Source organism: Giraffa tippelskirchi, chromosome 7 (assembly GCF_054371585.1).
Source record: "Giraffa tippelskirchi isolate mGirTip1 chromosome 7, T2T-mGirTip1v1.2.pri, whole genome shotgun sequence".
Taxonomy (NCBI): Eukaryota; Metazoa; Chordata; class Mammalia; order Artiodactyla; family Giraffidae; genus Giraffa; species Giraffa tippelskirchi.
Genome location: NC_137281.1, coordinates 68,461,213 through 68,488,231, shown reverse-complemented (window position 1 = coordinate 68,488,231; position 27,019 = coordinate 68,461,213). Strand labels below are relative to the sequence as shown.

The following is a 27,019-nucleotide window of genomic DNA, read 5'->3' as shown; positions in this document are numbered from 1 at the left end:
ATGGAGAAGATAGTGAGTAACCCTTGGAGAAAGAAGTGCAACTTGACCTGGACTTCAAAAGGATACAAAGAATAGAAAAGACTTTTTCCTTCTCCCATGCCAAGCACAGTGCCTGGCTTGTGGTGAGCATTCTACAGGTGCTGATGAATGAACAAAAAAAGCACTTAGGGTGAGGAACAGCTTGAGCCAGAGGTATGGCAGCAGGCAAAGCCTGGAGTGTTTTAAAAGGAAGTCAGAGACCTAGAGAAGGTATTGTGTTGGCCAAAGTTTGTTTGGGTTTTTCTGTAACATGTTATGGAAAGTAGTGCAAAGTAGGATTCGGTTGGTCTGTTCAAGACTTTAAATGCTAAAATGCCAGCTGTATTTTACTCTGTGATCTAATGATTTTCAACTCTGTTTCATTCATTAGCACGATACCTTTAGTTCTTGGCCTCCTAACAAATGCTCAGTAAATACCGAATGGCTTCTGTGGTGGCTGACTGGTAACGAATTCGCCTGCCAAAGCAGGAGACACAGGAGACGTGGCTTCGATTCCTGGGTTGGGAGGATCCCCTGGAGAAGGAAATGGCAACCCACTCCAGTGCTCTTGCCTGGGAAATCCTACGGACTGGCAGGCTGTAGTTCAGGGAGTCACAAAAGAGTTGGACACGACTTAGTGACAGAATAGCAGCAACAACAATAGAATTATTATTTCTAGTGATAAACTTTAAACCAGTTATACTGTATTACTGATATAGAATTACCTGTGACATCTCTCATAACCAGGCAGAAAATACCAGAGACAGCAGCCCCGAGGATGAAAGTGGCTTCCAAGAAACTGAAGAGCCACTAACAGTTTTATGTTAAGAGACAAACAGTTATTTTATTTTTATAAAGATAACTGCCTGAAGCCTGTTTGTTGATCATTTTCTCCTTTAGCTGTCAAGGAGCAAACTGGTTTAGAATTATGGGGTTATTAGCTAGAAAGTCTGGAGAAGCCAATGGCAACCCACTCCAGTACTCTTGCCTGGAGAAGCCCATGGACGGAGGAGCCTGGTGGGCTGCAGTCCATGGGGTTGAGAAGAGTTGGACACGACTGAGCAACTTCACTTTCACTATTCACTTTCTAGCTAGAAAATTGGAGATGATGTATCTTTGGAAATCTAATTATTATTTTTAAGTTATATTATTTTAAATACTAATTATGATTAGAAGTTCTCTCTGTGCTAAGTAATTGGCCTATGATAGACTTAACACAATTTAAATGTTAAAAAATAATTTATCTGAATAAAATGGTACCGAGGTAAAAGTTGAAATTTTAAAGTTACCCTTTGAAGTAACTTTTTAAAATATTTAGGATACTTTATTTAGGTCTGTGATTATTTTCTTCAGTTCTTATATACCCCATTACTGAAGTTTTCTGTAGTCATTAAAGAAAATTCAGGAAATACAGAAGTACAGATGACATTCATAAGCTCCTCATATGAAGAAAACCAGTGTAGTTTTCGTCTCTCCCAACCCTTCCCTCCCTCTTTCATTACCCTCCCTCCCTCTCTTCTTCCCTCTGTCTCTCACTTTCTTCTTTGTGCCTAGGACTTTTTCCCCCTGTTACAGTGTAAACATGTGTATATATTTAATTCTTTTAAATTAAGTTATATTCATTTCTTGGAATATTTGATAAATCTTATTTTTATTGACTGTATAATAATCCCATTGTAAAAATTATTTTTCTTAATTGTTTCCTGGAGTTGGTTATTTAGTTTTGGTTTTCTGTTTTATTATTATGTGGGCAGTGAATGTCTTAACAGTTGGATTTTTTTCTCTTTGTCTTTTTCCTTAGAATAGTATAATAGGCAATGGAGTTACTAAATAAGGTTTCATCTTAAACATTTTTAAGGTTCATGATACATGTTGCCACACTGTACAATGTCTTGTAAGCCCAATAAATGTTAATTGGTTTGAAAGTAGTTGTAAAGGGGTGGTGGTGGTGGGGTTAGGACCTACGGAGTTGCCAAGCTTGAGTGATGGGCTAGGTTAGCCTTTTATTTCCAAATATTTCTTTCTTTTTTATCTTTAATATATACTTCAAGGTGTATATAAAAATACCATGAAGAACTTAACATGTTATTGCAGACACACATGAAGTTATTCCTCAGGGCAAGACATACAGCACTGCCGTCATCCCAGGCTCCTGTCCCTTCTGGTTCCTAGTCTTCAAGAGAAGGCTTTCAGCATTTCACTCCAAGTCTGTTTGCTAAAAGCTTGTTTTGTTTTGTTTTTGTGAACCTTTATCATGTTAAAGAAGTTCACTTCTGTACCTGGTTTACTAAGTATTTTGTGTTTTGTTCTGTTTGAATTTAATGCTGTTGTTGTTGTTGTTGCAGCTTTTCATTACCACATAAATTTTCTTCTTCACTATGTTAATATATTGAATTATATATTATTTAAAATCTTAAACCTAACCTGATTTCTGAGATAAACCTAATTTGGTTTTACAGTATTACTCTTTTTTATATATTTCTGGATTCAGTTTGATATTCTATTAATAGTTTTGTATCAGTGAGGTGGCCTGTATTGTCCTTGTCAGGATTTGAAATCAATGGTTATCTCATCCTAGCCTTATAAAATGAGCTGACCCTCATTTTCTATTCTGAAAAAGTTTAAGTAGGACTGAATTGTTCATTAAATTTTTGTGAGAATCTGGCAGAGAAGCCATCTGGGCTGGAAATTTTCTTTGTAGAAAGATTTTTAATTACTACCTTGATTTCTAATTTTTAAGCCTTCTCAGATTTTCTATCTGTTGATTATTTTGGTAGTTTTCCCCCTAAGAAGTTGTCTTTTTCATCTAAACTTTTTAATTTACTAGCATAAAATTATTTATAATATATAAACATATATAATATATAAATATATAAATTTATAATATATAATCTATAATATATAAATATAAAATTATTTATAATAAGTATTTATTACTTACTAATAATAAGTATTAGTATCCATTTAATGGTTGCAGTAAAGAATTATCTTCTTGTGCCTGTTACAGGCTAAAACTACCTTCTGTTTTTCCTCATTCAGTCTCCCTGGGAATTTAGTAGTCACTCAAAGGAACCAAATTTTGAATCTTGCTGATTCCTTTTTTTATTATATATTTGTTCTCTATTGCATTGATTTCTGCTCCTTATTTCCTTCTACTTTTTGGGATTTACTTTTTTGTTCTTTTGCTAACTTCTTGTAGATCACTACTTTTCAGCATTTCTCCCTTTTAAATATATGCATTTAAAGCTAAGCATTTCCCTCTAAGTACTGTTTTAGCTAGCTACATTACTCAAATTTTAATATGTAGTACTTTTATAATTCACTTTAAAATGTTTTCTAATTTTCACTGGTATCTACTTTAACTTGTGGATAAGTTGAATGTAGTATATTTCTCAATTTCTGAACACATGGTGATTTTCTAGTTATTTTTGAATGTTTTTTATTTCTAACAACATAAGAATCTCATCAGAGAACAATCTCAGTGTTTCAGAGGCCTGTGATTTCAGACCTTTAAGATTTGAGATCTGCCCTGTGGCCCAGTATATTATTTTTTCTCCACAGCTATTGAATGTGATGTTCTATATAATTACATTAGGTCTTGCTTGTTAATCCCGTATTTCACATTTTCAGGATCATTAGTGACCTTTTGTTTGCTTGTATCAATTACACAGACAAAGGTGTATTAAAATATCCCATTTACCACTGTAGATATTTCCCCTTGTATTTTCTCAGCTTTTGCTTTATTTATTTGAGACAGTGCTAGTAGTTGAATATATATATACACTGTACTTAGTTGCTCACTCATGTCTGACTCTTTGCAACCCTTTAGACTGTAGCCCTCTGGACTCCCCTGTCCATGGAATTTTTCAGGCAAGAATACTGGAGTGGGTTGCCATTTCCTTCTCCAGGGGATCTTCTTGACCCAGGGATCGAACCCACGTCTCCTGTGTCTCATGCATTGCCAGCAGATTCTTCCCCTGCTGAGCCATCAGGGAAGCCTAGTAGATGGATAGAAATGTGTAATGGTTATATCTGCTTAGTGACTTACTGTTATGAAGTATTCCACTTGTATTCTGAAAGTGCTCTTTGCATTAAGGTCTAGTTTGTCTAGGATTGATATAACAACACCAGTTTTCTTTTTATTGTTTTCTAAGGCTGATCTACATACACGGTTTAAAAAAATCATATTCTGCTTTTATGTTATCAAAGCCAGATTGTTTCTTGTCATATCATCTTGGCTGTTCCTAGCATTGTAACATATAACTTACTTCAAATGTAGGCACTAATAAGATACTGAGATAATGTCTTGGTTGAATTTAAAAAGTAATGAGCATGATTTTGAATAAGTACTGAAGTTGTTTTAGGTTTCTCTTATTTTAAACATTAAAAAATGTAGTTTTATCAGGAAAAGAGACTTTAAGATTTATATCCTTGAGCAGATATTACTGGCATGCAGTATACATATCAAAAACTTCAAGAGAAAACAAAATGAAAATAAATCTACTACCTCTGTCTCTTCCCTGGTGGCTTAGACGCAAAAGAATCTGCCTGCAATGAAGGAAACCCTGGTTCAGTCCCTGGGTTGGGAAGACACCCTGGAGAAGGAATGGCAACCCGCTCCAGTATTCTTGTCTGGAGAATTTCCTGTGCAAAGGAGTCTGGTGGGCTGTAGTCCATGGGGTCACAAAGAATCGGACACAACTGAGCGACTAAACTTTGACTTTTCACCCCTGTTTCTTAGTTACACATGTCCCCTCCACGGAGACAATCACTATGTGATTAACACAGGTAACAGTGTAATCACTGTTACCAGTTTCTTGTTTAGCTTTATCAAACTATAGTCCACAGAAACCCAAATTTTGCAAATACAGCTTGTTAGATGGGCAAATATATATACTATTGTGGTAAACTCTAATTTGTGATTTCATCAAAAGGTAGCATTCTGGAACATGACATATGTATGAATTTTAAATCATAATGATAACTCTCATTCAAGCTCCAGAACAGTTTTTACTTCAAAAGTTACAAAGCAGATACTGGAAGAGGATAAACAGCTTTCTGCTTAAATCTGATTACCCAGTCCTTCAGTTTGGAAATCCTACTACTTTAACAGAAGTGGTCCCATGGTTAAAGATAATTTGGAAAAATCTGACAAGGATGGCTCATTTGCTAGTTACTCAAGGAAGTGGTTATGAGGAATTTCTGTTATGGATTACAGTCAGGTGAAAGAATCTGTATATTTTGCTTATTCTCTGTCTACATGAGCAACACATGCTGAGTAGGGCTAGAGGATCTGCTTCCAGGGTCATTCACTCACTCATTTGGCTGGCAAGTTGGTAGTCATTATAAGGACACTCAGGTAACCTTATGGAAAGCCATCCTGGGACCCAAATGTTGACCTTTCCATAAGGTTACCTGAGTGTCCTTATAACACAGAGGCTGGCTCCAGAGTAAGCAATCCAAGAGGCCAGGGTAGAAGCTACAACGTCTTACAATGACCTAGCCTCAGAAATCACACACTTCTGCAGTATTTTACTGGTCATCCGTGTGTGTGCTCAGTTATGTCCAACTCTTTGTAACCCTGTGAACGGTAGCCCCGCAGGCTCCTTTGCCCTTGGGATTTTCCAGGCAAGAATACTGTAGTGGGTTGCCATGTCCTCTTCCAGGGTATCCTGACCCAGGGATCAAATTCGAGTCTCCTGCGTCTCCTGCATTGGCAGGTGGATTCTTTACCACTGAGCCACCTGGGAAGCCATTGGTCACTCAGCTCAGCTCTATTCAGCATAGGAGAACACTATGCAGAAGCTTGAATATCAGAATTTAAAGATTATTAAGGATAGTCTTGGAAAGTGGCTGTAGTACCACTCCCCATTTAAATAAGGATTGGATCAGCAATCTTATATTTGGTATTTATGGTAATCTCCAGGTGAATTTATTCAGAAAGTCTAACACTTTTAGAGTGCTGCATACTTTTCTATTATTTATGCATTGCTCAGGAAAATGCCTGTTTGATTGCTAACGTTTTCACAGTGATTTATTTTTTGTTGTATTTGATGCCTGATAAGAACAAAATTCACATACTCTGGGAATATCTAAAGAATTAGTGTTCTGGCTTCCTCTTAGAAATTGTAGCATACATCCTCGAGCTTTAACATGGTGCTGAAATCTTGCCTGCCTCATCTATTGATGCTTTAATCTAGCCATTGGATCCAGGTGTCATTCAGAACTCTGACTGTATATAGGGCATTTTCATTCAGAAAATAATGAATTCCAACTATACTCTTCACAAAATAAGGTGGTGTGAGTGGTAAAGAACCCACCTGCCAGTGTAGGATATGTAAGATATGTAGGTTCAATCCCTGGGTCAGGAAGATCCCTTGGAGGAGGACATGGCAACCCACTCCAGTATTCTTGCCTGGAGAATCCAATGGACAGAGGAGACTGGTGGGTTACCGTCCATAGGGTCAAAAGAGTCAGACACAACTGAAGCGACTTAGCACATACATACTTAGACTGCTATAATAGTATGGAACAACAAGGCTGTCACTGTAAGAGGGAAAAAAAATTGTCCATGTATTTTTTGTGAGAGAAATCTTTAGAGGAGTAAGAATTTGAAGATTTAAGTCTCGTAGGAAGCGGGCCAGGAAATTTGGGAATCAAGTATCTGTTTAGTTTAAATGTATCAGATATCCGAGTGAAATATCAAATAGATAGTTGGATATTCACAGAAGAGGGTTAGGCTTTAAATTTGAGATTTAACATCATTAGATGACGTTAAAGCCTTGGGAGTAGGTGAGAAAACAGTGAGGAGAGAAAGCAGTCCTGGTACAAGTCCTGAGGCACTCGTGTTTTAGGAGACTGTTGAAGAGACAAAAGGAATCCATGAAGGAAATCAGAGGGAGGAGGAAAACCAGGAGAACATGTGGTAGAGGACAAGAGAGGACACCTACTTCAAATAGAGGAGAGTGGTCTGCTTGGTCTAATGTTCCTAAGGGGCTGCTGTACTACGATGAGGGCAATGGAATTTGGCCGCTGGGTAGTCATTAGTGACCTTGACGACTGAGCTTCAGGAGATTGTTCAGGATTAGAGTGGGATAAAGAGTGAATTAAAGATGAGAAAATAGAGATAGGAAATGAAGGCCACTAGACCAAGAAGTTTTGCTGTGAGTAGAACAAAGAAATGGTCATATCTAGTTGGTGGGGGGGAGGTGAAGGGGAGTTAAGGTCAAGAGAGGAATTTCCTGACCCAAGGATCGAACCCAGGTCTCCTGCATTGCAGGCAGATTCTTTACCATCTGAGCTATAGGGAAGTCCCGAGGAATTTCTTAAGATGTGTAATAATAGAGCACATTTGTTCATGATAATGGTCCAGTAGAAGAGAAGCTGACTCTACGGGAGAGAGAAGGGTTAGTCAATGGTTTTCTCGAAAAGACAAGAATAGTTGGACTCCATGCCCACGTTAGGGTATTGAGGGTATAGAAGCAGTGCTGCTTTTTCTATTTTAATAGAAGGGAAGCAGTGTAGAAGCAGTGCTTCCTATAAAAGCTATGTGACAATTCTCCCTATCTTACAGGACTTGGCAAAGAAAGTTTTTAAAATGATTTAGGAAGTAAATATAAAGTTTTAGTTTTAAAAACATTATATTGAAAGAAGGAATTAAATTTATTAGTTTGCCTTGATTTTCCTTTCTCTCGTTCCCTTTTAGAGTATAAAGTTAAGTGTTTGCGTTGAACTCGTATTGTGATTCATTCTCTTAATCTCCAAAATGAATCTGTATATTAGATCTATTGTGAGTAGTCCAGCTGACCCAGAGGTTTCTGATTTGACTGACACAATCCAGTAACGCCAGGTAGATTTTGTTTTGTCATTTTACTTCAGAATAAATTTGGATTGTTTAGCCTGTAATAGAAAACATGTATCTTCAGATATTCAGAAGTGAAATAATTTCATAGTCTATTCATTGCCTTACATGCTAAAATTCAGCATAAAGCAGCAGGGAGGGGCGATATTAAAAAAGCAGGAAATGGTAGCACAGGATTAGGCAACAATGTCTGCAGTCAGCGTATGGGGTATTGAAAAGTCATTGTTTTCTCATCCAAGGTAAGAACTTGAGGATACTGTGTAAGAATAAAAGTCTTGACCCAAGTATTTGGTTTGAGGTTCTAATAAATAAACATCATTATTAGGCTGTAAATTTTTTCTTCATGTACAGTAGATTTTATTTTTAATGTCAGTTTAAAAATTGGATTTTTTATTATCAAATCGGATGTATTTCAAGGGCTGATTTGTGTGTTATAAATTGATAAATGATTGGCCAAGTGATCTAAGTGTTTTATTTTAAATGTTAAGGTGATGGTGGTTTTAATTATGTTTTGGAAAAAAGGCTATTTTTAAAAAACTCATTCTGTGTGCTCCTTTTTCTTGAATTCACAGTGATACCATAAACATTTGGTGCTGTTTTGGTAATTTAACTCCCTTAACTCTTTAGTGTTGAAATCTCGTCTTTATGGAGGAGAGTTTATAAGTTTGTATTGTAAATTGTACCTTTGGGAGCAGTGTTATAGCTGTTTTAGGTTTTTAGTAAAGATCAAAGCTAAAAACATTACACAAGACATAATTTTAAAAAGACACATGGGCAAACATAAAATTCTGCTTTAAACATTTAGTTTTTAAAAAATTAATCAGAATTTGATTTTTTTCCCAAGACGAAGGATAGCTTAAAACATTGGATGACCAGAAACTGGAACTTTATCAGATTAGAGCATGTTAAGAATTTAGAAAAAAGTTTCTTTTACTAACGAGGAAATGTTTGAATATTTGTTAATTGGGTAAAATGATTGTCAAAGGTAATTTTTGAGTTTTTTGTCTTATTAACAACATAAATTAGTAAGTATACTGTCAAAATAAGACTAATTAAAACACAATTAAATTTCTTATAGAGTGTAAAATTTTGTGTTTTTTTCCTGTTATTATGTTTTTCAATTGAAAAAGTCTTTGGTCATTAATTTTAACTATATACTAGTAGTATATGCATATAACGCCTGGTTATTTCTGCTCTAGAGTAAGAAATATCAACTGGTTCTGTTAATTTTTGTAAATCTTGCCATAATCATGTATCCTTCCTTATTTGAAACATCTATATTTTTCATTGCCTATAAGAAGATGTCTAAAATTTTTAACCTACCAGACAAAATGTAAAACTCTGCCCTAAAATATTCCTAAATATCTTTGAAGGCTAGTTCTCTTGCTACTTCCTCTCTGAACTCGTTCTTGATTGCCTAGCCAGAAATTATCAAATTTCTCATCCTTTGATACAGATGTTACCTTGTATTAAAACTTATCTTGTGCACATTTGTAAGTTGATATCTTATTCCTCTTTGTATCATCTACATTCATACATTCAACAGTGTTATTGGATGTCTGCTGTACACCAAACACTGTTCTAAGTGTGAAGGCAACAGCAGTGCATGAGAATGTAGGTTCCTATCCTCATGAAATTTATATTCTAGTTTGGAAATGATAATGAGGGAGACAAAAAATTAAATAAACAGATAGATGCATAGAGCCTTTTAGATCTTAAATGTTTTGAGGAGAAAACAGTATATATGATAGAAAGTTTAAGGACAGTACCAGTGTTGATTTGATAGTGATGGAAGATCTCTTTGAAGATGTGACATATATGCCAAAGCTGAATGACACGGTGGAGCAGCCATTTGAAGAGTTGGGAGCAGAGTTCTTGAACTGAAAGACAGACAGTGCAAAGGCATTAGAGAGAGGGAAGAAAGGGGGAGGTGGGGGAAGAGGATGGGAATGGAAGCAGGAGGTAGGTTATACAGAGTCTTGTAAGCAGAGGTAAGGGGTTTGGAATTATTCTAATTTAATTTTGAAGCCTGTGAATTGTTGTTGTTTAGTCAATAAGTTGTGTTTGACTGTGCAACCCCATAGACTGTAGCCCATCAGGATTTTCCCAGGCAAGAATACTGAAGTGGCTTGCCATTTCCTTCTCCAGGGGATCTTCCCCACACAAGGATCAAACCTGCATCTCCTACACTGGCAGGCGAATTCTTTACCACTGAGCCACCAGGGAAGCCCAGCTTTTGAGGGTTCATGTGATTCCACTGGGCCCACCCAGGATCACCCTCCCCCTCTTTTATTGAGAGTGTACTATACAACCAGCACAGTATTAGGCACTCATTTGTATTATTGAGCAAGCAAAGATTTTAATCCAAAAGCCATGTAAAAACAAGGCAAAAGTGACCTACATTCTCAAGGAAAGTCCATGTCAAAAGGTAGGACCATAGTGCTCTGGAGTTGGCCTCCTTGAATCACAGGAGTTTGACTGTGGCTGTAAGAGCTGTTCCTTACAAGTTACAAGTTAACTTTCTCATGTCTCTACATGGTTCTTTATTGCATCCATACTGGTCTTAACTAAAGCAGATATTTTCAATACCATCATTGGATAAATTTCAGCCAAACAGAGCCAAAACAAATTTTGCCATTGTTCTGAACTTTAGGGCAAGGGTCACAGTGCTCTGGGGCTCATCTTCCCCATATAAGCTCATTCTTCAGAGTGTGTTCCTTCTTTAGGGTTGCAGGCTACCATATGGCATGCAGAGAAAGTGCCAAACAAGTGACAGGTAGTGAATCTTGTCTCCTTGTTTTAAAGTCTGCTAATTAATAACTTTAGTTACATCTGCCAAGTCCTGCTTACCGTGTAATACAGCGTATTCACTACTGTAACACCAGGGCATACTTAGCCTAATACATGTTCAACGTATTTAATATCATACAAGAGCAGTGAAGCAGAATTAACTCTGACAGTTAATTTTTGAGTCATTCAGTTTTTCTTATTTCTTTTGCCTTTGCTTATATACCCACCTTCAAGCATTACCTTGATAGTGATGCCTGATAGATTTGCCATACTCCCATAAGACAACCCCAAACTGTTTATCTTTAGTTTTAGTTATTTAACTAAATGAACATAAAAATGTGGAAATGTCGCTTGCATTTAAAGAGATTTTGTTCTAGATATCTTCCAGAGAAAGCTGTGGTTACCCATTGATAAAAATTTGTGGGTCAAGAGAATTTTTTACGGATTCTAAATTGATATTGTCAAAGCTGTTTGAGATCTCTTGTTTTCACTTATTCTGATTATTTAAAAAATGTATTCACTCAATATATGTTTATTGAGCATCTGCTACTGCAGAGCTAGGTGCTAGAATGATAATAACTGAACACATAACTTTTTTTTGGTAATTTATTTATTTTAATTGGGGCTAATTACTTTACACTATTGTAGTGGTTTCTGCCATACATCGGCATGAATCAGCCATGGGTGTACATGTGTCCCACATCCTGAACCCGCCCCCCGACCTCCCTCCCTATCCCATCCCTCAGGGTCGTCCCCGTGCACCAGCCCTGAGCACCCTGTCTCATGCATCAAACCTGGACTGGTGATCTATTTCACATATGATAATATACATGTTTCAATGCTATTCTCTCAAATCATCCCACCCTCGCCTTCTCCCACAGAGTCCAAAAGACTGTTCTATACATCTGTGTCTCTTTAGCTATCTCGCATATAGGGTCATGGTTACGATCTTTCTAAATTCCATATATGTGCGTTAATATACTGTATTGGTGTTTTTCTTTCTGACTTACTTCACTCGGTATAATAGGCTCCAGTTTTATCCACCTCATTAGAACTGATTCAAATACATTCTTTTTAATAGCTGAGTAATATTCCATTGTGTATATGTACCACAGCTTCCTTATCCATTCGTCTGCTGATGGACATCTAGGTTGCTTCCATGTCCTGGCTTTTGTAAACAGTGCTGTGATGAACATTGAGATACACGTGTCTCTTTCAGTTCTGGTTTCCTTGGTGTGTATGCCTAGCAGTGGGATTGCTGGGTTGTATGGGAGTTCTATTTCCAGTTTTTTAAGACATCTCCACACTGTTCTCCATAGTGGCTGTATTAGTTTGCATTTCCACCAACAGTGAAAAGACAGCCTTCAGAAAGGGAGAAAATAATAGCAAATGAAGCAACTCACAAAGAATTAATCGCAAAAATATACAAGCAGCTCCTGCAGCTCAATTCCAGAAAAATAAATGACCCAATCAAAAAATGGGCCAAAGAACTAAACAGACATTTCTCCAAAGAAGACATACAGATGGCTAACACACACATGAAAAGATGCTCAACATTACTCATTATTAGATAAATGCAAATCAAAACCACAATGAGATACCATCTCATGCTGGTCAGAGTGGCTGCTATCAAAAAGTCTACAAACAATAAATGCTGGAGAGGGTGCAGAGAAAAGGGAACCCTCTTACACTGTTGGTGGGAATGCAAACTGAACACATTTTATGAAGCATGAGACTCTGAAGGAGAAACAAGCTGCTCTGGGAGATAACACAGTCATCCTTTAGTATCTGTGAGTGGTTGGTTCTGGGACCTTGGAGGATAGCAAAATCTGGAGATGCTCAAGCCCCTTGTATTAATATAGAACAGTATAGTATTTACATATAACCTACACATATCCCTCCCATTATACTTTAAATCATCTCTAGGTTTCTTATAATACCTTGCAAGTGCTATGTAAGTAGTTGCCAGGCTGCTTAGAAAATGCAAGTTTTGTCTTTTGGAACTTTCCCCAAATCTTTTCTATATATTTTTGATCCATGGCTGGTTGAATCCACAATGGTTAAATGTAGAACCCAAGGATATAGAGCACCTGCCGTACTTAGATCTAGGTAGATGATCGAACCTGAAGTGCTCATGAGGATGAGGTAGTTTGACCAACACTGGCTTAGGAGTCAGACTGCCACTTCACTGTGGGTGGACCTGAATTAATTTTGAAATTTCTTTGAGCCCCAGTTTTCTATGTGTGTAAATAGTAATCTTTAATTGCAGTTCCTGAGCCCTTTTGCAGTAGCACTAGCAATTTTGAATTAATTTGTATTTTCCTTAAGAGAGCTCCCCCCCCCCAATTTATATATGTACCTGACCCCCACAAAATCTGGATCTGCCTTTGGCTACCTTAATTTTTTTCTCCTTCAAATGTGATGATCTAAAATTGTGTCCAACTTAGACGTACTTAACTTTTGGAGGAAAAAATACAGAAATAATGTGTGTTAGTTGGTAGAAATTTTATAAAATTAAGAAAAATTATGACTTTTATAATTTCTACACCCAGGGAAGACACTTGATATTTTAGTGATCTCTTTTCAGTCTTCTCTGTGCACTTACGTAGTTCATTAAAAAAAGAGACAAGGCTAGTTGGCTTGTTATTATCATATTACAAATAAAGTATGTATTTCACTTTAATACCTAAATAACTATTTATGCATTAATAATTTAATAATTGTGCATTTTCACTTAATGTCACATGAATTATATAATACAATTGTATCTAATTATCTTCCATGACATAATTTTATTTTTTTCTACGAGATTGACTTTTTATTTAGATTCCTCATATAAGTGACCCCATGCAGTATTTGTCTTTTTCTGCCTGGCATATTTCACTTAGTATAATGCCTTCAAGATCCATCCGTGTTGTCCCAAATAAGTAGGGTTTCGTTTGTTCTCATCTCTGAATAATATTCCATTGTGTGTGTATGTCATCATTTTTATTTATTCACCCATTGATAGACACTTTTTTCCATATCTTGGTTATTTACAGTATGCTGCAATAAACATGGGAGTGCAGAACTCTCTTCCGTATCCTGCTTTTGTTTTGGGGGGATACATACCCAGAAGTAGGGTTGCAGAATCATATGGTAGTTGAATTTTAATTTCCTGAAGAACCTCCATGCTGTTTTTCCATAGAGGCTGCACCAGTTTACATCCCCACTAACAGTCCACTAGGGTTTCCTTTCCTTCACATCCTCCTCAGTATTTCTTATTTCTGACTTTTGATGATAGTCATTCGAGCAGATGTGAGGTGATACCATTCTGCTTTTGATTTTCATTTCCCTGATAATGAGTGATGTTGAACATCTTTTTATGTATTTGCTGGCCTTTTGAATGTGTTCTTTGGGAAAATGTTTATTCAGTTCCTCTGCCCACTTTTTAATCCAGTTGTTTGGTTTTTTGGCTATTTGGTTGTATTTTTTTTTAATGTAATAAATATTTTGGATATTAGCCCATTAGATATATGAGTTAGAAATGTTTTCTCCAATTTGATAGGTTGCTTTTTCATTTCGTTGATGGTTTCTGTCTCTGTGTTGAAGCTTTTTAGTTTGATGTTGTTCCACTTGTTTGTTTTTGCTTTTATTGCCTTTGTTTTTTGGGTCAAATACAGAAAAATCATTGCTGAAACTGATGTCAAGGAGCTTACACTCTGTATTTTAGGAGTTTTTCAATTTCAGGTATTAATTATAAGTTTCTAATCCATTTTTAGTTGATTTTTGTGCACGTTGTAAGATTGGGGTCCAGTTCATTCTTTTACATGTGGCTGTCTGGTTTTCCCAATACCATTTATTTTCTCAATACCATAAATGTCTTTTCACCATTGTATATGCTTAGATCCTTTGTTATAAATTAATTTACCATATTTGCATAGGCTTATTTCTGGGCATTATTGTCTTCCTTGATTTGATGTCTGTTTTTATATTAATGTCTTTTTTGGTTTTTTGGGGGGAGGGGAGCATAGTTGATTTGCAACTTCCATGCTGTTTTGATTACGATAGTTTTATAATATAGTTGGAAACCAGGACATGTGATGCCTCCAGCTTTTTTTTTTTCCCCCAAGATTCCTTTGGCTATCTTGGGCCTTTTGTGGTTCCATAGACATTTTAGGATTGTGTGTTCTGTTTCTGTAAAAAATGCTATTGGAGGTTTGAAAGGAATAACACTGAATCTGTAGATCGCTTTGGGTCCTATGGACATTTTAACAGTGTTAATTTTTCCAATCAGTGAGCTTGGAATATCTTTCCCTTTATTTATCCCTTCAGTTTCTTTTATCACTGACTTATAATTTTCACTGTACAGATCTTTCACTTCCTTGGTTTAAATGTACTCCTATGTATTTTATCCTTTTACATTTGGCATAATCTTAACCATCTTTAAGTGTGCCAAAAGTATAATCAACAAAGCTGTTATTATCAATCATTGAGTTTGTTTCTAAAATCTTCTTTGTGGAAACAATACTGTCTTTGAATATTAATATTTGTATCTGATTTTATGTAAGATCATTTCTTTTAACTGGACTTATTTCAGTATAACCATTTTATTTTTATTTATTCATTTATTTATTTTTGGTTGCGCTGGGTCTTCATTGCTGCACATAGACTTTCTCTAGTTGCAGCTGTTGGGGCTACTCTTGGTTGTGGTGCAGGGGCCTCTCATTGTGGCTTTTCTTGTTGTGGAGCATGGGCTCCAGGCACACAGGCTTCAGTAGCTGTGGCTTGTGGACTCTAGAATGTGGGCTCAGTAGTTGTGGCGAATGTGTTTCCTTGCTCCGCAGCATGTGGAATCTTCCCAGACCAGGGATCAACCCATGTCCCCTGCACTGGCAGGCAGATTCTTATTCACTCTACCACCAGGAAAGTCCAGTATAAGCATTTTAAACATTTTTAAGGACTTTCAAAAGCTACTGCTTATTTTTTTTAATGTATCCTCACTGACCCGCAATATTATTTTGAAATATCAGTGTCTACTTAATAGGTGAAAGTGATATTCTTTTGTTTTTATTTCTTTGATTCCTTACTGTAGTAGAACATTTTCTGTATATTAGTCCCTATTGTTTTTCTCATGTTAATTGCTAGTACATGACTAGGAAGCTTTTGGACAGGAAAAAAGAAGTTTGGTTTTTTTCCTCTGTAAGCAGATGCATTAGGCTGTATAGCACTCTGAATTTAAAAACATTTCAAAATAGTCTTCCTATTGTAGTGCAGTAGGAGCTTTCATAGCAGAAGCTAGAGTGAAGCATGGTGCTTTGCAGTTCTGACACTACACACCCTATGCCTGGACCTCATCCTCAGAGTCTGACTTAATGATGTTTTTAAAACTTCTCAAGCTCCTAAAGTGATTCTATTGTGCAGCCACCTAACCTCAGAAACTTAACCCCAAGGCTGCATCACATTTTTTTCACCTAGAGGGCCCAGGGTTCTTATTTAAAGCATTCCATTTCATCTGTAAATGGTTATATATTACAGTAATATTCATTATTCAGCATTTGCGCTACTGTTTTTCCTTGTGGGATCTGCATTGCATGCCCTTTGGAGATTAATTTCAAATCATTCCTTATGCTAATAGGACTTAATAAACAGCATATTATGGTATACACCATGAGACATTCAAGGTAGAATCGGGTGTGGCTCTCCCCTAGAATTCTTACAGTCAGGACTAGGAAAGGAGATGTACACAGAGCTACCAACATGTTTGTACCATAAAAGAGGTAGGAACGATGGAGGGAAGACGGGGATGGATTGAGACTAGGTGGAATGGTGGATTATTTCATGGAAATCTATGTGTAAGCTGAACCTTGATTCGGACCAATAGAGCAATTAATAGTCCTTTACTTGTAAATAGTATTTCACAGTTTATAAAGTTTGTTCACACTTGCACATTTGATCCTTGTAACAGCTCTATGAAATAAGACAAACAGTTGTTCTCATTTTACAAATGAAAAAGTAGTCAAGTCGAGTAGAATCAAGTAGGATAGTTGTGACATCCGGAGTCCATAGAGCTATGAAATGAAAGATTCAGAACTTTAAGCCTGATTCTTCAGTCTGTGTGCACTGGAGCCTTCTACTGTACCCCATTATAGTAAAGGCAGAAAGTTCTGTGTTTAAGGTGAGTTTTAGAATTGGCTGAGTGATTAGTGATTAGTTTGTTGGCTCAGACTGTAAAGCGTCTGCCTACAGTGTGGGAGACCCGGGTTCAATCCCTGGGTCGGGAAGATCTCCTGGAGGAGGAAATGGCAACTCACTCCAGTATTCTTGCCTGAAAAATCCCATGGATGGAGGAACCTGGTAGGCTACAGTCTGTGGGGTTGCAAAGAGTCTGACAAGACTGAGTGACTTCACTTTCACTTTCAAGTGATTAGTGATTGGACTGGTATTATGATGCAAATTTTAGAATAGTTAAAAAACTTTAGTGCAGTTTAGGCAGAATAATGGCTCCCTAAAGATGTCCACTTCCTAATCCCCAGAACCTGTGAATATGTTGGATTATGTTGCAAAAGGGAATTAAGGTTGAAGATAGAATAAAGTTGCTAAGGAGATACCCTGGATTGTCAGATTGTGGAGGTGGGCCAATGTAAGAACAATCTTCAAAGTAAGTCCTTGAGAATGGAAGCGGGAAGAGAAGAACAAGAGTTGGAGAAAGAGGTAATGACAGTGGAAGCAAAGTGACCGTGCTGCGACCTGAGAAGAGCGCAGTCCACCGCTGCTAGTTTTGAAGATGGAGGGGAGAGCCCTTGACCTGAGACTGTAGTTGGTCTCTAGAACCTGGAAAGGGCAAGAAAGCAGATTCTCCCGTAGAGCCTCCTGAAAGAAGGAAAGCCCTGCAGACACCTTGATTTTAGCTCAGTGAGACCAGTTTGGGAATTTGCTTTTTGAAGTAACACAGAGCACATATGTATTATATGAAGACTATGCATGTATCTCCCTCTTAGTTTATACATCACTAAAAATCCCATTGCCTTGACAACATTTCAGCTCCTTCTTCTCATGTCCCATAAAAACTAGAAAAGATAGGAGAATTGGTCTACACAACCCGTTTGTCTTTGAAATGTGACTGACTTTATTTTCTTCTTATGCTTTTTCGTAATACCCTAACCCAGTACAAATCTAAAGACTGGAAGGCTGTTAAATGAATTTGAGGTTTATTTGATTGCTTAGCATCTGGAGAACCTACACTAGCACATGCCTTTTCAATACATAATTATTATTTTTAAAGAAAAAGACTTTCATTGATCTCTTTGTAGGCATTAATCTCCTCTATTCTATTTGAGGTCTCCAGTAAAGAAAGAGTTGAGTATTAACAAAGTGCAGGAGTCGAAATAGCTGAATTCAGAGCACTGATTTTAACTCATTTTATACTAGCTGATATTGTTGCCCATATTCTTGTCAGTTTTTTAAATCACGAGTGTTGAACTGGGCCTAACATGTTCATGTCAAAATGGAATGCAAAGTTTAAGATATTAAGAATCCTATTATTACAATTATATAATATTATTATATAATTATCATATAATATTAATATATAATGTATAATTATATCCTATTATTATAACCCATACTATTATTTCTATTCAGAATAGAATCCTATTCTTTCTAGTCTATTTTTTTTTTAAGTTACAGAAGGTTCAGAGCGTTTTTTTGTTTTTTTTAAAGTGAACTGTGCATTCGTATGTATAACATTTATTTGAAAAGTGAAAGTGTTGGTCACTCAGTCGTATCCAACTCTTTGCAACCCCCTGGCAGATTCTTTACTGTCTGAGCCACCAGGGAAGCCCTCAACATTGACTTATGAATATTTGTTAAAAACAGACAAGCTGATCCTGATGAGTATAGATCATTTGAAGTCAGTGACATGTTTGTCGGTATAGTCTTGTAATAACCTTAATATACAACTTATTTCTTTAGCAAATTTTGATCAGAAAATATTTTTAATGCATACAGATACATGTAGCCCGAATGATGACATTTTTATATAAATAGGGATGGCAGGAGCTTTATTCTGAGATACATATAAACCTAGTAGCACAAATTAATGTTTCAGTGACCTCCATTGTTTCCAAATTTGTGCCAGTATATTTTGATTGTATATGTTTTTAATTGTACTTTTAAAAATAACTAAGAATGCATAGTTCACTTTAAAAAAACAAAATAACCCTCTGAACCTTCTGTAACTTAAAAACATATACATTACCATATGTAAAATAGATAGCTGGTGGGAATTTGTTGTATGATTCAGAGAGCTGGGGATGGGATGAGATGGGAGGTGGGAGGGAGACTCGAGAGGGAGTATGCCTATGTACATATAGGTATACATATGTATACCTGTGGCTGATGCATGTTGATGTATGACAGAAACCAATACAATATTGTAAAGCAATTATTCTTCAATTAAATAAGTAAATAAAATTTAAAAGTAGCTAAATATATTGTTATACAAAATTCACATCAAACTTGTGGAATTGCTGAGAAAACTGGTTTGAAAATCTTACTGAAAAAACTCAGTTGAAAACATTGTAAAATGTAAAGTTTTTAGATTGACTTGTTTTTGATTTGAATTATATTGATGGGTGAATGTATAATGGTCATAGCTTTCTGTAAAATTTTGTCATTTGAATCACTAACTTTTATAACACATGTAATAAAAATTTAGACAAATACTCTGGCTACAAACTGGTGTACTAAATAATAGCTTGAATCATAGTCTGAGTCAGGAGTTGTTTCTTAGGGTACTAAGAAGTTATTTTAGAAGCTTTTAAAATGTATTCTGTGTTTAAAAGGGTACTTTTTCTTTCCAGAAGCTTTAGGCCTTATGAGGAATTTTATCTATTCTGAATTTGTCACAAATAGTTGATGACTAAACAAGCTCTATTCAATGAATCATGCACTTTCAGTAAGAGAGTCTTGAAAGCCTTTTGTAAAACTAAGTCATCTTGACAAAAGAGATATTTAGGACAGAACCAAATTGATTAATGTTTCTTTTACTTCAAATATCAAGGGAAAGTATTTCTAAATATATTTGAACTTTTAATTTATTATATATATTTTTCCTAATTACCAATAATATGTGATTCATTTGTTCATTCAACAAATATTTAGCGGGTATTTGCTATATAAGCATTATAATACAGAGACAAAGACAAGAAAAAAGTATCCAAAAGCAGAAAAGAAAAGCAGAAATTACTCCATAATCCACCTCCCATGGATAACTGCTGTGAATATCCACTCGGTGTACATCTGTGGGCATTTTGCTATTTGTCTATTACTTTTCTAATTTATATCATTTTTATTAAAATGAAATTGCTCCAGATACGCTGTTTGATAGCTTGCTCGGTGCTTTTCTTGCTATTAATTTGAAAAATTAAGATTATAATAAATATATTTCATTTAAAAACCTAAAGTTAAGTATCCTTTTAAATTTGAAATAGATCATGAAAACTGATTCTCCCCACCCCTCACATTTTGAACCAGATTTTAAATCCAGTTTAAATCCTTGGCAATTTGGATTTTGTCCTTCTAACTAATAAAAATTAATAATTCAAGCTTTACTTGGTTAAATTTAAGTGAAATGTGGAATTTGCATTGAAATATTTAAGCCACAGATTAGTAGTGACTCCCAGCATTTACTGTGTCAGGATGTGTTCTAAATACTGCTTCATATATATTAACTCCTCTATTCAACATTTCTATTCCCAATTTTGTCGGGGAAATTAAGCACCGAGCCTTTTAAGTGACAAACGTCACACAGCTAGTAAATCACAGGAGCAGAAGACTCAATCCAGACTGTGTGACTCCATGAGTTTGGTCTCAACTACTCTTCTGTACGCCGTCATAGCTTTTCTGGAAACTTGTGTTTTTAACTCAAACATAGTTCCAGTGATTTACCTAGCAAATCGGTGATTTGCAATGTAACATTATTTGTTTTGATACATTTAGTAGAATTCTTTTTCTCTGTGCTGCAAGCCTGTGAATTTTAGCAAGTAACGAATGAGATGTAATTTGTTACTCACCCACCCACCTCTAGTATCTCGTGCTAATAATCTTTCTGCCTCGTGGACCTCCCCCACCCCACCGTTTCGGCTTGTCAGCTTCCGTCAGCTGCAGCGGGTGGCCCGGAGGTCGAGTCGGTGCGCGCTAGGTGCCGGCCTGGGCTCGGAGCCGTGCGGCGGGGCGGGCCCCTTGCGCTGCTGCCGAGGGCACAGCGCGAGTCGGAAAGAGGCGCGTGGAGCCGCTGTGTAATCGCTGGATGCGGACCAGGGCGCTCCCGTTCCCGTCGGGGACCTGCCGATTGGCTGCGCGCGGGCACACGTGACCGACATGTGGCTGTATTGGCGCAGCCCGCCTGGGTGTCACTGGAGACGGGATGGAGGTGCTGCTGGGCTCGGAAATGGGGTAGGTGCTGGAGCTGCGCTGGCCCGGCTTGGTGCCTGGGTTGAGAGCGGGTAGGGAGCGAGGGGAAGGCGATTTTCCCTTGCACTGTCTAAAGCCGATGGCCTTACCTTGGCACAGGGTCTACAGCCACACGCCAAGCGAGAAGGCAGGGGCGTCTCCCCCCCACCTCCCCCTACTGCAGCACAGGAGATGGATTTCCTGTGCTTCTTATCCTGGGTTTTTGACAGAAGAGGGAGAAGGGGGAGGGGTACGAGTGTTAAGGGGAGACTGGTGAGAGAGAGCTGTTTTTGAAGCTAGAAAGAGGTTTTGTTTTTATAATGCCTGTTGACAGAGTCGAGTGGAATAACAGTATCTAAGGAAACGGGTAGAGGACAACAAAGAATGGAGCATATTCATGGCAGGAGCTAAAGCTCTAGCCCATTGAAAGGCTTCTTTTCCTCCCTGGCCACAGGGACACATGCAGTGGTAGCCAAGAGAGGGGATACAAAGCTGCTGCTGATGGCTGATGTGAACCTTGTGGAAAGGGCAGCTTGGGAGAGGAGGAAGAGGTGGAGGCAGGTACTGCAGAGCTGGAGTGGTGGCTTTGGTTGATCGGTGAAATTTTGGTTACCAAAGAGCCTGCTTTTGCAAACGGTCTGAGTGAACTGCCTGTGAATAGGGTGCCAAAAAGATACCAATGCTTTTGTTACTTTGAAGTCACAACCCTAGTGCCTTTTTGCAGATGACTGCAGCAATGCTTTTCTCCCACCCAGGCTGAAATGATAACTGCAGAGGAGTAAGAACCCTTGCAGCAATGCTGTTGGTAGAAGACTTTTTTGTAAAAAGCCATAGTTTATAATTACAACCTGGATAGAAGAAATTATTTAGATTTTTAAAAATAGGAAGAATATCTGACTATGAATGTTTTGACAGTGGAATGTATCAGACACTTTGATTCTATATCACAGAAGAGATGTTCAAATTCTTTGCTTCAAATAAATCCTGTAGGGAATCTTAATAAATTATGTATGAAGCAGTGGATCTTTTCCTTTGTTAGCATAGCTTTCTGCTATTAATTAGGTTATTCAAGAGTAAATCACTTTATAATGTAAATTACTTTGGGAAAAATTATTGTGATAAATTTTTTCATAGGCTTAATATTTAAGATCTGTATTAAGTATTTATATTGCTCTTTGGTCACTTTTAGATATCACTGAATAAAGTCTATAGGCAAATATTTCAAATTAAAGCACCATGATTTTTCTTTTAGATTTATTTCTGTCTAATGAATACTCATACTCTTGATATTGAGTGTTTTCATTGCACTGTTTTTTGTTCCTTTCATTCAATGTCTAAAAACATGTTTTCAGATTGAGTATAGTTTTAAATGCTGCCTTATCTTTATGCATATTTATGGTAGCCAGCTTGTCTTACCTCCCTACTCTCTGATCAGGATGGCAGTGGCTTTGTAAAGCACTCCAGGGTCAATGTATCTTAAGTAGTGTTTATGTATTAGAAAGTCTTGAAAGAACCTTTAATTTTTGTTTTAGAAATTTTTTTTCAAGATAAGGAATTGAACTTGAATAAAATTAGCCTAATTTTCACTGATAAATAAACAATTCTATTCTTTATTTTTAAAACTATTTTTGCTCTGAGAATTATTAATCATGTGTATCAGGTCCTTAGAATCTCTTCTTAAAATCTTATGAAAATTGTACCTAGAATTAAAGATGTTATATTAAATTTTTAAATGAAATTTGTTTGTTTTTTGTAGTATATCTAAAATTTCTAGAAGATCCTTTGAGATATTTTTCCAATAAGTTAAAAATATTTTTAAGTGAAATTTAATAGCTAATGGCATTCATATCTTTGAACTTTAGTAAAGTTTTTGAGAGTTTATGGTTCTTATTTTATATAAATTATCTTGTTTTACTATTTAAACAGCTCGGTGTAGCATTATTTTCATTTCAAATGATAGATTATTCCTAATTACGTATATTGTGACTTTATACAAGGTCATGTATATAAGGACATAAAGAATATAAGTCTTCTGTTTTGTTCTAACTCTGTAAAACTATTTTATAATGTTGCTTGTTGCATAACATACAAAATAGTATATAACAGAAATTATTTGAAAAGCAATATAAATCAACAAATCATTCATTGAATGAAAAAGAAATCTCAGTTTTGAGTTTTTACCTATGGTATAAGAATGCTTTCTAAAATATGTGGTAGCTAAGCAAGTGGAGATGCAGCAGTTTTCATAATGACATTCATAACATACTTTTTAAAGATCATCTTATTAATCAAATTAACACTTGTGCCAAACAGAACAGTATTAGATTGAGATTTGGGGGGGGTTAAATAAGAAAGAGCTCAAGTATGAAAAGTTGATTTCTTTCCCTTTATATTTATTATGAAATACCTAATATAAGACTATACTGTTGGCTTTAGTGGTCTTTGAAAATATTCATTGTTAATTAATATGGATGGCTCAGATGGTAAGGAATCTGCCTGCAATGCAGGAGACCTGGGTTTGATCCCTGGGTTGGGAAAATCCCCTGGAGAAAGAAATGGCTACCCACTTTAGTATTCTTGCCTGAAGAATTCCATGGTCAGAGGAGCCTGGCAGGCTACAGTCCATGGGGTTGCAAAGTGTTGGACACAACTGAGCATCTAATACTTTTTACAATTGATATGGTCAGAATTGAGCTGTTGAAGAGTTCAGAAGTTAAATATTCTTAAGTATGTCTGTGAAGTGAATCAGACCTGTTAATTGCAGTCTTTCATGCCTTGCTCTTTAGATTTTTGCCATTTTCTCTATTTTAAAAAGTAATTTCACATAATTTAGCAGTCTTCTTATATTAAATGTTTTCTTTAATTTTGACCTCTGTGCTTTGTGTTTTTACTAATCTGTAAGTGTGATTTCACCTAGTACACAGGATGGGATAGGGTAATACGATGTAGAGACGATGACTTGAGGAAATACGTTCACGACGCAGTTGAGTACCTACTAAATGCCAGACAATATAAAGGTACCAGAGGGTCAAATAAGACATGGAAACTAACCTCCAAGAAACTTACAATAGAACTATGTGAAATATTATTGCTACTGCATTGAAAACACTGTTTTGGCTACTCCTACAATCTTTAAAGATTTATATTATCTAAAATGTCTTCTAACTTCAAGGAATGTGGTAGTTTGCTCTTTGAAACACAATGCCTTGTAAAATCTACTTGGAATAGCAGATAATTCTGAAATTAAATTTCTTTTGAAGTATTAAGTGCGTTGAATGTAAAAGATGAAGTGATTTCTAGATCTTCTAACTGTAATAGTAATCTGTGGTTCTTGATTTCTGTAAGGTTAGGAGGAAAGTTACATAGATCGTTTCTTGTTTTGGTATAGGTGACATCTCACTTGTTAAGTATTAGGTATGTTCTTGAAAATTATTTTTGTAAATCAAATCATGACATCATCAGTCCCACAACGGAAGCTTTCACCCGTTTATTCCCACTCCCCTTATAGGCACTCATTCACATGTGTTCTTAAATATGCATTAATTCTTTTGAAAGGTTCAGCATTTTGTGTCTTTTTTGTAGTTAATGAGGGTTTTTTTAATTGTGGTAAAATATACATACATAAAATTTACCAGCTCAACCATTTTTAAGTGTATTTATGGTTCTGTGGTGTTAACTATTGTTTTGAATGTATCACACAATTCATCTCTAGGTCTTTTTCACATTCCCAAACTGAAACTCTACTGGGTAAGCACTAATTCTCCATTTCCTCCTCCCCAGTTCCTGGCAACCACCATTCCATTTTCTTTCTCTATGAATTTGACTTCCTTAGAACCTCGTATAAGATAAGTCTTCAGGGTTCATCCATGTTGTTGCATCTGTCAGAATTTCCACCTTTTTTGAGGTTGAATAATATTCCAGTGTGTGTATACCACATTTGTTTATCCATTTATTTTTTGATGGACACTTGGGTTGCTTTCATCTTTTGGCTTTTATGAATAATGCTGCTCTGAACACGGATGTGGAAATACCTGTTTGGGTTTCTACTCTTGCTTCTTTGGGGTATTGTACCAAATTTGTGTTTTTAATTTGTATAACTTTTTAACATTTTTAACTCAATACTATTTTTTATTTTCTTAATACTATTTAAAAAAATTGGGGGCAGGGACTACCACATGCAACATGGGGCTTCCCCTGGTGGCTCATTGGAACGGAATCTGCCTGCAATGCAGGAGACGTGGGTTCCATCCCTGAGTTAGGAAGATTCCCTGGAGGAGAGCATGGCAACCCACTCCACTATTCTTGCCTGGGAAATCCCATGGACAGAGGAGCCTAGTGGGCTACAGCAGGTTTACCCACATAATTCAGTAAATTTTCCCAATATTAAGAAACTTTACTTGTTCACGTCCACAAAGTCCCCTTAGCCATGTAACGTAACACATTCGCTGCTTTCCAGGATTAGGACGTGGACATCTTTGTGGGGCTACTGTACTGTAGGCACACACATACAGTTCTTTTTCTTTTTTTCAGATGTACACATGCAATTCTGAAGTGGTTTTTTTGAAGTTTTATTTTTGTGAATGAATGTCACTTTTTTGAGTAAATTCATATTTCATTTATCAAATTTGTTTATAGTATGGTATATAATAATGACTAAGATGGTAACCAGATATCCATTGAAGAATATTGAAATATATGTTCCACTAGCTATTTTTAGAGTCTTGGTTTTATTATCATTTAATTTATGTCGGTATATTAGCTACTTCTGACATTGTTTAGAATAGAAGCTGAGAAACGTTGAAGCGGTGTGGCTGTACCTTTTAGTCTTGTTATACCGTATCTGTGGGTACTCTATCCAAACCTCATCTCCCTCACACTGTGATGTTACCTAGCCGCAATATGGTTCCAGTCCACATTTACGCAATTACCTCCAATTGTCTTAGCAAGGTGTGACTCTCATAAACTCTATCAATCTCTTGAACCCAAACGTGCCTTTGAATTGTAGGTAATTTCTATCTTGGGGCTTCCCAGGTGGCTCAGTGGTAAAGAATCCACCTGCCAAGCAGGAGACACAGATTCGATCCTTGGGTTGGGAAGATCCCCTGGAGAAGGAAATGGCACCCCACTCCAGCATTCTTGCCTGAAAATCCCATGGACAGAGGAGCCTGGCAGGCCAGAGTTCATGGGATTACAAAAGAGTTGGACATGACTTAATGACTAAACAGCAACAACAACAATTTGTGTGCCCGAGTCTCCTGTAATTCGGAATCTTGAGACAAAGACTTGTGTGAAATACTTGCTTTGGGAAGTGATCCAGGAACAAGAGTAGTGGCCTAGAAAATGTTAAATAGTGAAGAGGCACAGCCAGTATGTGTTCTCAAGTTGATCACCACTTCAGACAATTTGGAAAGCTGGGACTTTCAGAGGAGCGGTATAAAATTGTTTACCTAAGGAAAAGAATTCTACATACTAGCTCCCATTCCCCTTTAGTCCCAACTCGTGTTCGCACTTACCTAGGCTGTACATGCATGAATGTTGGGGACCCACACTGGAATGTCACAGAGATCCTAGGACAGAAAGCAAAGGATGCCTGGTGCAGCCAGTGTGCTATCTGTCTATATCTTGCCGTGAGCTGTTTGATGCGGCAGTGACTACAGTTAAAACAAGCCAGGGGAATGTAAGATGAGACAAGAATGTCTGATTTATTTGTATACAGAACCTGTTCCCTTTTCTACTGGAATATTATCCATTTGCTAGATCATAAGATACTTGAGAATAAGGAACATGTCAGTTCATCTTTTCAGTGTTAAAGAGCTGCTATGACAGAGTTCCGCATGCTCGTGGATTAAAACCATAGAAATGTATTCTCTCACAGTACTGGGGCTGGAAGTACAAAATCAAAGTGTCGGCCAAGTT

The 27,019-nt window shown here is 36.7% G+C and overlaps 1 protein-coding gene across 30 annotated transcripts in view; it reads left to right on the top strand.

Annotated features, from left to right (window-relative positions):
* APC (APC regulator of Wnt signaling pathway) overlaps positions 1-27,019 on the top strand; it is a 121,073-nt gene that overhangs the window by 9,731 nt on the left and 84,323 nt on the right. For 9 of the 30 annotated variants that reach the window (XM_081505733.1, XM_081505731.1, XM_081505727.1 and 6 more), the window contains exon 1: positions 21,069-21,106. The exons of the other annotated variants lie outside the window; for them this stretch is intronic. The gene's annotated coding sequence lies outside the window, so the exon portion shown is untranslated. Of the gene's footprint in view, positions 1-21,068; positions 21,107-27,019 lie in introns of those variants that run through there. 30 annotated transcript variants of the gene reach the window in all.